The sequence below is a fragment of the Capsicum annuum genome, chromosome 8 (assembly GCF_002878395.1).
Source record: "Capsicum annuum cultivar UCD-10X-F1 chromosome 8, UCD10Xv1.1, whole genome shotgun sequence".
Classification (NCBI taxonomy): Eukaryota; Viridiplantae; Streptophyta; class Magnoliopsida; order Solanales; family Solanaceae; genus Capsicum; species Capsicum annuum.
This window is the reverse complement of record NC_061118.1, coordinates 72,681,665-72,694,852: the sequence shown is the minus strand read 5'-3', so window position 1 is coordinate 72,694,852 and position 13,188 is coordinate 72,681,665.

Genomic DNA, 13,188 nt, shown 5'->3' with positions numbered 1-13,188 from the left:
TGTTTAGAATTCAATTTTTTGATCCCAAACCCTTATTTCAACTTGGTGTGGTAGCACTATAATCATTAAAGTTGAGCGTAAAGTGTGATTGTGTACCCTAAATTTGAAAAAAATTGAGCTACACGCATTGGGCCATTCAATCGAACACATGGAGTACTCTATTTCATTAAATTTTTAAGGTTCAAATTTAGGTAGTCAAGATTTCATACTTAGTGTAAACCAAAAACAACAACCAACCACAACGAGAGTTACAATCACACGGGTAATCAGCAATGCATGTTAGGCCTTTTTCGACACTACAAGTTCTAAAAAAATAATTTCGTATCAAAATCAATGAGAGTTCGACTACTTACTGGTTTAGATGATGCAAACTGGTGAGTTAATGCTTGCTTATGCTATAGAACGCCCAAAAATTAGGGAGGATTTTGAGAGAAGATGAGAAAGAATCTTGTGGTAGGAAGATGGCCAAACGGATGGTTTTCTTAAATTAATTAGACCACGTTCACGGTCATTCGGCCTCTGCGATAGTGGTCACGGTAACTAAGACCAACAAAGGGGTCTCTTGTATGTCCTACTTAGTTCAATTGCCAAATTCAGACATCCTTTATTTCCAAATTCAACAAAAATGCCTCTAATCACCAATACTTCATGGACTATGCATGCACATAAACAATAACAACAATCAAAATCTACCCTAGCATGCATAAATAAAAGGATACGGGCCACGGGTTTTCTACCATCGAACGCTTAGTTTAACATTGTTGCATGATTGTTCCACTCTTTCCCTTTATTCTCCATTTAGAAAATTTAAACCTTCATCTAGAATTTTACTCAATATACAATGGGTGGCAGAGGGACAGAAAAATTAAATATTCCAAGATAAAACTTGGAAGAGTTGGTAAAATGGCAGGCAAGATTCGGTCTCGTCATTTTGAAGATTTGAACCTTTTACCTAATTTCACATCAATTTTCCAGATTGGTTCCATAGGTAAAAGAATGCTCATCAATAGGCCATTCCTTGTACATCAGAAATTGAGTTTTGGGGCCTTTGGTGATGGGATTCCATATGCTCCTTTGGAATGACAAACTCTGAACTATAAGAGTCGGACTCTGCTCCCCTATAATCCTCCATTTGTTCAAGAGGATGGATCCTTACCACATCCTCTAAGGATAATGTTGAAAAATGGTAGAACGAGGTTCAACCCCTAATTTCGGGTTAGCCACCTCTAAAGCATATTCACCCCAAAATGAGCTAGAGTCATCATAAGAGGTTTGCTTTGATTCTTCTCTTAACTCTAAGCTTATTTATTTTATTTTGGCTTCTTCTTCATCATATGAGTTGGATTGTTGGGAAGCCGCCGAAGATTCTTTGCTACCGAGATCTTCATCATAGCTTGGTTTCTCTTCTTAATATATCTCCTCTTGGGGGATGAGCAAGGTAATGATAGTTCCAAGATTTTCTACTTCGCTCATTTCCCCCATCTTGACATTTTTCCATCCTAATACCACTTGTTGTATAGCTTTTACATTCTCCCCCATTGCATCTACCTGATCCAAAATAGTTTGAAGCATTGCTCCAAGATTAGTGGATCCGGTATGTTGCTTTTGCTTCTCTTCATTAGAAGACCTATCACACTCATACAAAGATCTAGAAACTAGATTAGTAAAACAGGGGGAGAGGCACATGGACAATAACTCCAATGTCCATCTTGACCATTATAGAAATAACACCTATAATCCCTATAGGATTAAGATGGTGCATCCATCTATTTCAAGGGAGCATAGTTACAATATCTTATAAAGTGTGGTCCATCATAATATGGATATGGATTGTCAAGATAAGACTTCCAACTACCAACATCATATTTGTTGGAAGATACCTTAGAGAAAATAAAAATAAAATAAAATAACTTAAAGAGCTACCAGCAAAAGAAAAAATCACAAAAAAATATTTACAAACTTGAATTCAAGCAAGTAAATAAAATTTTAATCTAACTTAATACGCCAAATTGTTCCTCGGCAACGACACCATTTTTTATAATGCTCAACTTACACGTTAATTTAAGTGAAAGGCGGTTGTCGTCAATATATTTACCCAACTTTCAAGTTGTGGTCGAATCCACTAGGAACAATGTGAGTGGCGATCAAATTAATTAGAAATGATAGATACAAGTTAAATTTAAACAAAAGGTACAAAAAGATAGAATAGGGGAGATAGGTTTTTACAATAATGTTTATTTTTGGGTTTTCTAGTATAATTTGGGGCTACAAATAATTAGAGTTCTAACAATTATGCACGGGTCTTGGGATTATGCATTACTAAGGGAGTGACATATGGGAGTTAGTCATCAACATCAATTTAGTTAGTCAAATATGGGTAGGATTGGTTATAAATTTCTATGCTAGTATTTCAACAAAACACCAAAGTTTCACCCATTAATTCTTTTGAATACCTATTAGGTATGTTCAACAATTAGTAACCACAACCTCAATCTAGGCATCCCTATTTCTAGGATAATACCCATGGCATAGTTAACTTTACATTCACCCTTATTCTAAGATAGTGAAAATTTAGCAAACTACATATGTAATTGTCTATCATTTCTTTGGTCTCCACATCTCTCTTTTGAGGATGATATAGATTCCTAAATTTCACCTAAAACCTTTCTATCGAAGATGGCCTTGAACTTTCTAGAGCTTGGAGCTTTCACTTATCAAATCTATGTGGATATTTGGGCTTTCACCCAACAAATCCCAACCAAAAGAGCATAGCAATGATAAAACCCATAAATATGAATTACCAAATAGGTGCTAGCAATAACAACCCACACACACTAAAACCCCTATTCACACATAACCTCAAGAGAGAGATTTAGCTACACATAAGATAAATAAGCAGAGATATACCTATAATCTCCGTTGAATTGAATTGTTGAAGATTTAAGTGAATGTTACTTCAAACTTGGTCTTCCCTCAATATCAACAATCAAAGTAAGTAAATCTTTCACTTAGAAAGTCTCTAATGTATTCTTCACCCAAAATTTATGCAATATTTTCTTCTTAAAAAATGGAGGCTATGAACTACCCTAAAATTAAAACCTAAAAAATTGGGGAAGATGGAATTGTTTCTTTTCATGATAGGGTTTGAATCCTTTTTTTAAAAAAAATTGGGATTAGCTTGTGAAATTTCAGTTTTGCCCTCAAGCTAAAATCCTTCGCTAAGCTATGATCGTGCAAGTCTGGCTATGACTGCGACTATATGACCATGGTTTACCTCTACGATAGCGATTAATTGACCATCGTTTACTACCACAACCGCAGTCCACATATCACAACTGTGCTACTTGAGGCTCTTCTATTTCATATCTTCAACTGGACTTTCTTTCTCCTTTCTTGATTATTTTGAGCTCCAATCCATATCCTTCAAACCCTTTCACTCTATGCCTACAATAAGTGGATATTAGTTCATCTAATAGCAATTATGTATCATTTATTCATCCATAACAAGGTAATGTGCATGAATAATGAGTGAGATTGAGTGGTAAACTCATCACTCATCAGTTAGTGAGTCGTATTTAGGTAAATTTGACCTATCCATCTATTCCTTGAATTGAATGGATATCTTACGAGTTAATAAGACTTATTAGCACCTCTTAGCAATTCTTTGAGATCGTAGTCTAGATTGATGTAGAAATTTCCTTAGAATGGACTTTCAGGATTAGAATAGGGCCCCTCCGACCCACTTTTGTTCAATATTATAATTAGTTCCTTATTGACCTATGAAGCCCTTCTCTATCATCATATTTATATTTTAAGATACAAGAAGGACTTAGACATGTTCTAGCTTTTAATTGGACTTATACCATGGTTTTATATCAAGACCGATACAAGTCTAGCAACTATGATATTAAGATCGGTTTGTGTCCAACAATTTTGATATTAAGACTAGTTCGACTCTACACCTTTGATACTAATTTTGGTTTAAGTCCAAACATTGAGAGGTTACTTATAATGATTAACAAACCATTTTGAGTCTAGTGTTATGGAGAATACATGGTTACAATTTCAAGATTCAATTACTTCGGGGTTATTACTATTAGTACTTATTTATTGATTGCATCCATCAGTCTTATAGGGGCTCGGTTGGGTTTATTTACTCTTTTTATCTATCCAGTTAGGCTATATTTAGTGTTGTTCCTTTTGATATTATTTACTGATAACTTATTTTTAATATTTGGAGCATATTCCCAATTTGCCCCTTTCCTTATATTTAGTTTACCATCTCGCACTTATGGTACTTATATTATCATTTCACTTAGTCGGGCAATGATGCCTACTGAGTACCCATTGTTTTGGTACTCTTACTATATTTGTTCATCTTTTCTTGACGTAGTTTAAGTACTAGTTGGTGTCCTTAACATATATACTAGTGTTGTCTAGAGTTTAGATATAAGAAGAGCTTTTAGTGTTAGAGATGAATTTTTCTCCTTATATTTTGGATGGTCTTTATTTGAGAATATAGTACATTTGATACTTATAGTACTCGTATTATTTTGCTAAAGGCTCTTGTACCAACATTACAAGTGAAATTCAAGAGATGGTGAATTGAAATCTAATTTAAGTCAACTGATAGGCTTGTTCAGTCGACTCTCCTGCAAGTTAGCATAAAAAATAAAAGAAAAATAAACTAAACGCAAAAGCTAAAGTGTAATGAAGAAAACAAAGTTTTGTACTAGTTTGGATCACCATTGTGGTGCCTATTCTAGTACCCTTGGATTACAAGGGTTTTCCTTAGATCTTGATGTAAAGTATGGATTATAACATAGTTGAATAGATACTGGATTTCAAACTGTGGTTATACATACCTTATCACACAACCTCGACTAGTAAAACTAAAGGAATGACTCAATCATTTTCTTTTTGCAACTATTTTAAACTGAAAGAATTACCAAGCTTTGTGAAGACTAAAAGACGATACGGAGTGATAGTTCCTGAGAGGTTGTGTACTAATTCTCTTGTCTTTAATGCCTTTATATAGCCTTCATCTTCTACTTTCTCTATTCTCTAAATGGAAAACCTAAGGGATTTTTTTTAGTAAAGGATTTGTATGGATTCCTTGATTAAGGACTCATATCATTAGCACGTCTATATCAGATATGTCTGTGTATGTGATATTTTGTTTTCTTTTCTAAATTGATATGCCATTTTCATACATGTACATATCGGATATGTCCATGTAGAGAATAAGATCTTTTTCCTTACTTTTCTTCATAGAAACTTTCCTGGTACAGATTTTCTACTTTGATTGCCCGTCGAATTATTGACCCTCATTAACTGCTCCTTGTGCTATTATCTTTTGATTCCACATTTTAGTATTTTTGAACTTTATTAAATCATTGTTTTGATTCTTTCCATCTAAGTCCAAGATCTCTACTAATTTCTTCCCATCTTGAGGTCCTCCAAGTTTGTCCCTGCATGTTTATTTTGTTAGTTTGTCATTATTAAAGTATTAGGTGATTTAGGAGTTGAAAAATCTATCCCTCTTTGATGATAGCTAAAAATAAACATCAGTTAAATTTCCTTTTTGTGTGGCTCTCCCTAACTGATAGCTGGCTCCCTCTCACATGTATCTCTTATTGTTGATAGGTCCTTCTTACAACTATTGATGAAAATATTCTCCCCCTTTATGGTAATCAAAAAAACAAGCAGACATATAGAACAAACAACCAATCAACATAGATAGGACTATGCAAAAAGGCTGGTAAAATAGGAAAGAGTTCCTAAGAAAACTTTCAATTAGAATAGGGGTGAAATAGAATGCCCCATATACATACCAAAAAAGGGTAGGCCCTCTTTGAATAAAAATTATTTTTTGGGAACAAATTTATTATTTTTGAGAAAATAGACAACGGTGTTATGAATGTTATGATAGAATCTTTCATAGGAGTATTCCACATTTATATAGTAGTTTGAATAGGAGTTCTGAACTGATATAGAGAGTTCATTATGGAAGGAGTTGGCTTCAGACTTAATGGATTCGAATTGCTTGAATAGCTTGTTGAAAAGTTTGACTACCTCCTGCTTGAGATATCAAGAAAAATATGCAGTTTCCTAATTTTGGTATTGGTGTCCTTTCCTAGCTGCAACATCTTAGACATTGACTCCTAAAGACCTAGAATTCCTTCCTTGATATCCTTCAGACACTCCATAGCTTCTTCTATGTCCTTCAACACTGTAGAGATAGGATTAGCTATAGATTACTTACCTTGGGAAGATCAGACATTGCTTTCACAAAATCCTTTTTATACCATTAGTTTCAAACCTGAGCATAACCCATGCTAGTAAAGGTCTTAAGACTTCAACAGTGGGAAACCTAAAAGATTAATGGAATAATAGTGCAAAATTTGCATAATCAACAACCCTTACGATCAGTTGCACTTTCTAGTATGTAATCAAGAAACCACAATGCCCAATTGATGTTGTTTTTTGAAACATGCAATATAGAACAAACACAGTAGTAAAAGTCACATTACTTAGAGATCCATTTTGAGGAATGAAGTTAGTAGCAATTATTTAGTGTAGAATTTTGTCTTTGAATCACAGAGATAGAGGTCCAAAGTTGGACAAATTTTCCTCTTGTTTAGCAACAGTTTCTTCATCTTCTCAAAGCTGACTTTAAAATTTTTAGGACAGGTTTTATTCATGAAAAGAACCATTCCAAAAAACTTAGTATCAAATACCTTTTCAAATGAAAAATCATTCAAAATAATTTTTATTCCCAGCACTAGGGTTTCAAGTTCCCAATTATCTTTGAAGGTGACAAAAATCCAAAACAAAGATGATATTTGGGTGGAAGATCAAGCTGAGATTTCTGAAATTTCCATACTATTCTTTCAGAAATAGTACTCTAAGGAATAAGAGGGTGAATATTTCTCATTGCTAGAATAATCTCAAAGAATAGTAACTAAAGAAAACTGAGAAGTTGAGTAAAATCCCTAGCATTACGGAGGTTAAAATAATAGTGATGGGACTCAATGAGCATAGTAATGGAGGTCCAGATAGAATGATAGGGGCTTTCTACTAGGAGGCATGGGATATTATTGGGGAAGATGTTTACCAAATAGTTGTAGCTTTTTTTTATGGGTTTGAACTGCTAAGATTCATCACACATGCTAATTTGGTATTACTACCAAAAAGTTAGTTTTGAACACTTTCTCTGACATGAGACCACTTTCCCTAAGTAATTTTGTCTATAAGATTTTCTCAAGACTCATTTATGATAGACTCACAAAACTGTTACCTGATATTATTTCAAAAGAACAGGTTGGTTTTGTTCAAGGAAGAAGCATTGTAGAGAACATTAATATAGACCAGGAAATTATTCAGAGATAAGAAAGGAAGGTAAATCCCCTAACATGATCATTAAGTTTTATATCACTAAAGCTTATGATAGGGTAGAGTGGTCATATCTAATAAAGGTATTGAGAAAATTTGGTTTTAATGAAACTATTATTGGCATAGTGTACAGACTAGTGTGAAACAATTGGAGTATTCAATCCTACTAAAGGGAAACCAAAAGGCGTTTTTAGATCCTACAGAGGATTAAAACTAGGAGATCCTTATCTCCTACCTTTTTTTATATTGGTTGCGGAGGTAATGTCTAGAGCCTTAAAGTCTTTGGCACTGAAAAAAGAGTTTAATATGTTTGGTATGCCTAGGGAAGTCCAAAAAATAATCATCTTTTATTTGGAAATGATATGATCATGCTATGTAAGGCTAGACTAGGCATAGTACAAAGAGTCACGACAACTTAACAATAAATATCTCACACATGGGACATGGAATGAGCACCTGATTAATGAAATATTTTTGAAGAAGTTGCTAGACATATCCTGGAAACAATCAGACCTCTAGTCTTAATAGGAAAGGATGATAGGCCTAAATAGATGCTTGAGGCTCATGGAAATTTCACTGTAAGATTAGAATGGCAATACATTAGACAAAAGGAGAAGAGTAGTAGGACTTTTAAGGAAATCTGTATATAAGTTCTACTCTTTAAAATATCTTTTTTCATGTAGAGGATAGAAAATGGAAAAATCCCTATGAATGATAATAGAAGGAGGTGTGGATATGAGAGGCCATCAAGATGCTGGTATTTTATGAATCAAGCACAAGAAACCATATCTCATGTTCTTATAAGATCACACATTGCTAATAGGACATGGTCGTATTTTTATTCTTTTATGGGTAAAATCATAAAGGGTCTGAGCTTGAGGGAAACCATTGGAATACAGATGTCAGGCAAAGGGAAAAACCTTATTTTCAAGCTATTATCCCAATTATGATATTTTGGTAACTATAGAAGAGGAGAAACAACACAAAACATGAAGAAAAGAGTATCTCAGCATAATGGGTTATATACAATATCACTTGGAATATAGGTATGTTGTTGAATGTTAGAAAACTAGCACAAAAATTTCCATATGCATGGATAGATATTCTTAAGGAATTTGAGAAAAGCAGTCCAAGAGTAAAGGTCACAAATGTGACTTGGGAATTCCCACAAAATGGTTAGATAAAATATAACACTGATAAAGCTTTTAAGGGCAATCCAAGAGTTAGTTCATATGCATTTTTCCTAAGAAATGTGTAGGACGGTTTGATATATGCAAGAGGGGATAGCATAGAGAATATAACAAATGTGGAAGTAGAGGCAATGGCTATTTTTCAGGTAGCCACACATTGCAGTCACTCACAATAGAACGAAGTCATCATTCAAATAGACTCTCTAACTTTACAAAAAAATTTAATTAGAGAGTGTGCGTGTCGATAGAGCATATCAAATATAATAGAGCAAATATGGTATTTAATGGGAAACAAACATATACAGTATCAATATATTCTTAGAGAAGTGAACTAATTAGTTGATCATATAGCTAATTTCGTAATTGATAAATGGAATTTCACATTCGCAAGCTTTCAATAGCTAGAAGTCAGAGGTAGGAGGATAATTAATGGTGAAAAATTACAATGCCCATACTTAATATTGTCACTAGCAAAAGGGTGAGGGGTATGGAGAGGCTAAATCTTAGTTTGTTCTCATGTAAATATAGACAAGACATAGAAGCAACAAAAAGAGTGAAAAATCTAACTAGCCTACACTAGAGCAGCCAATAAAAAGGACTTGCAGCAAAAGGGAAGGGTCACCTGGTCGGATTAAAATTGATAAACCTGAAAGTCATATTAATATCTTAATATTTGTGGTTTAAAGAATCCCATAATCTCTATACCATCCATATCTATAAGATTGGGAAAGATTAGGAAGACAAAATCTTTCACAATAAACAACAACAAAGGGGCAGTTTCATTCTTACTCGGAAGAAGTAATAGTCTTTAGCTTACAGGAAACCTTAACATAGCATAAAATGAAGAAATTGATCCTATCCATTAGAGAGCACAGCTAAAGCACATTGCAAAGTATGAAAATAAGATGAAAATGAAGACTCAATCAAAGCAAAGGGAAAGTAATCAATATTTACTTCTACAAGCTGAGATATGCACGAACAAGAAGCAACCAGGATACAGTGTCTATCACCTAAAACTGGAGCAAGATAAAGCGACAGTTGAATAGTGTAAACATGGCTAAGATTCATACCATAATAAAGAGAATCTTATTTATAGAAATATAGAAATAGAAAAAAAAAATCAAGAGCATCGATCCAATAATGACTAAGAAGATTGACTCAAGAACCAATTTCATCCTGAGCTCCACTGTAGAATTTAAACCAAACCATTAAGTTTGATATAATGGGAATGATGAAACTTGTGAATGCAGAAGATTACATTGAACACGAAATCTCAAAGATTCACTAGCCAGGATACTAGAGATTAATTCATGTATTTTGAGAGTTGAGAAATCACAAGTAACTCTGGAAATGAAATAGGGATTGATAGAGTAAATATTCGCCCGTGAAAATTTTTTTATTGCAAAATTTAGAACAATATAATAAAGGACAAAATAAGGATTTGGTATAATAATACAACTTTTTATATTTATATTTAGAAAATTAAGAAGTTTAGTTATCTATCCAAACAAGATATAATAATTACTAATAAATTTAATGAAATGTCAAAGAAGCCCACGTTTAAGGTATTACTAAATAAATACATATATATCTTAACTTAAAATTAACTCTTCTAGCTTAATTCATATTGAATTTTTTGAAATCCTTTTATTCGTGATGAGCTGGATGAGAAGAAACTCTCACATCTAGTTCTATAGTAGATATGGAATTTAGAAACAACCGTAAACCATACCCCAAAAAGAACTAGATTCCATAAATAAAATAGAGGAAGAATGAAGGGAATATCTTATCTACGTAATTATATTTCTTATTGTAAATATACACTTCAAGCACTTGAACCTTCTTGGATTACATCTTGACAAATAGAAGTAGACCGACGAGCAATAAATGAAATACATGTCATTGTGGAAAAATATGGGGTATGTATATTTCTATAAATACTAGTTACACTAGGACCCACAAAAACATGTATAGGTTCAGGAAAAGTATCCCCTGAATATTGGGTAGTGTTGTTAAACTAGGGTAAATACATTATGAAATGGGTGGAGTAACAGAAAATATAGCTAGAAGGGCTATTTCACTAGCACCATCCAAAATGCCTATACGAGCTCAATTCATTATTTCGTAATGCAATAGACAAAAATGTAGAAAGGGGTTTTAGATATAAAAAAAAACCACATGTTTCTTTTTTTTGGACAAAAAATATTTATTATTGTTTCTTCGTCCTTTGCATTCAAAAAACTAATTAAAAAAATAATTCAACCTTAGACCCATTTGAATATAGCAGATAAGAAATCCTTGACTAATAATAACAAATAACATAATGAGATAAATAACTTACTTCAGAAATCACTTATTATTTCTTAATTTCAAAAAAGAGATAAACATAATAGGGGATAGTATATGATTTATTAGTATTTTAAATCTTAGCTGGTATTACAAATATGTTATTCAAGTAGAAAAAGAGATGGTTGAATCAAAAAATATTGTCTAAAGTTAAATTTTTTAGAGGGCAAAGAAATATGATTCAGAGCTGATCATAGAAAACATTCCCTTTAAACAAACCAGCTTGTCCTCTGTATAGGGATTAAATGGAGATTGTAACAAAGATGTATTTTGTTATGAATTACCATGTGGAAGGCATATATCTACACAGTCCAATCAATAATTCAAGTCACACACTCCCTTACTATATTTTCTCTTCCGAAAATTCCCTTCAATTCCCTTATTTAGTTGAAATGAATAATTAAAGGAAAAGATCCAAATACATGTCTTAGTATTTTCAATAATCCAAACTTGTTGTAATAAAATGCTATATATTTGTAAGAAAAAAAGTATTTTTGGGCCTTTATAGATAGAGCAAGAAAATATCTCCTAAATATTTGTAATCGATTACAAATATTTAGGAGATATTTTCTTGCTCTATCTATAAAGGCCCAAAAATACCTTTTTTTACGTATCATTAGAAAGTGGATTAACATAAATACGGCAGTAAGAAGTGGCAATACAAAAGTGTTTAAAGGATAAAAATGAGTCAAAGTAGATTGTCCCACACTATCACTTTTGTCCAATAATTTGATTAAAGGTGATCATATTATAGGAATAGTGTCAGGGACACCTGTTACTTTTTTTACTACCCAATAACCAATTTGGTTCAAAAGTAAGGAAAAACTAGTTAAACTAAAAAAATATGGTTAATACAGCCATAACCATACCTATAACCCAATTCAATTCGCGAGGTTCTTAAAATCAGTTGGTGAGATGCACACGACATACATGCAGGATCATCATTAGGACCATCATACTTGCCGACCATAGATGAACTAATCGAATTAACCAAGCAAAGTTGGCTTCAGTCATTACGTATTGAACATATGAAAAAGCCTCAATAACGGTCGGACTTTAGTAAAAGGTCATAGCAAGCCCAGTAGCTGCTTGTACTAAAAAACAAGTAAGCGTAATCCCCCCTAAACAATAAAATATATTGATGTGGGGGAATATATTTACTTGTTATATAATCCGCAATTTCATAAATCTTGAGACATTCTTTGAACCAATCATATACTTTATTAAGATAGGAGGAAGTCCCCCTCTAAGAACTGTATATGAGACTTTCATCTCATACAACTCAAGACAAAGCACCCAAATACTAGTTGCAACGGATATGGAATAGGAAGTTTTAAAGTTATTAAGTTCTGATCCCATTTTCTCTGGAAAGTCTGAAAGCTCTTCTTTGTTACAATAATGCCAAAATATTAAGTTGGCACAGTCATATTTATCTTTATTTTGATACTTGTGGGCCTCTTGAATTCTCTTTTTCCCTATTTCTTTCTAGCATTTGTTTTTGTGGAATAAGGCTTTTATTCTTTGTTTTCTTTGTCATTGATAGAAATTCTCTTGTTAAGACCCTATGACTCAATTAAAGCCTCAGATTCATACTAGAATCATGATGATTCAATAAAAAAATCTAACCTAAATCAAACTAAGGATTCTCTGTGTAAGAATCCTCGGATCATCATTTATTCCCTGAATAAATAGAATGACTGAAAATTCAAAAAAAGGATTTGCTTTTTGTCAAAATATAAATAGGGGTTGAAGGAAATGAATCTTTCGATTTAGAAATTTAAATCCTTTGTTTAAAAACTTTTTGGAGCCCAAACACAGGGTCAGAATATTAATTATGAATCAAAGTTCAAATATTTCTCAATCTATTTCATGTTTCAAATATTAGAATAAATATTTGAAGAGGTAGAATCATATCTATCTAGATGATAGACCCATTCTCTATAATATCAATAGTAGCAACTATAACAAGTCACACACTCATACTCCAAAAATACAAAAACAAAGAAATTCCACGATCGAACTATCAAAACAAAATAGAATATACTATAAATCGAAGCTCTAAATAATTCATTTTGTACTCAAAAACAAGGACTTTTCAGTTCTTATAGAGGAAATCCATTGAAATTCCATCCAATAAAATGGAAGAATTATAAATCTCCAAAATAAGATATAGAAATACTGCAAATAAGGCCATTGCAACACCCATCAAAGAAGTTACCAATACTCTAAATGCTAGGAGCTCATCCTATGTCCCCAA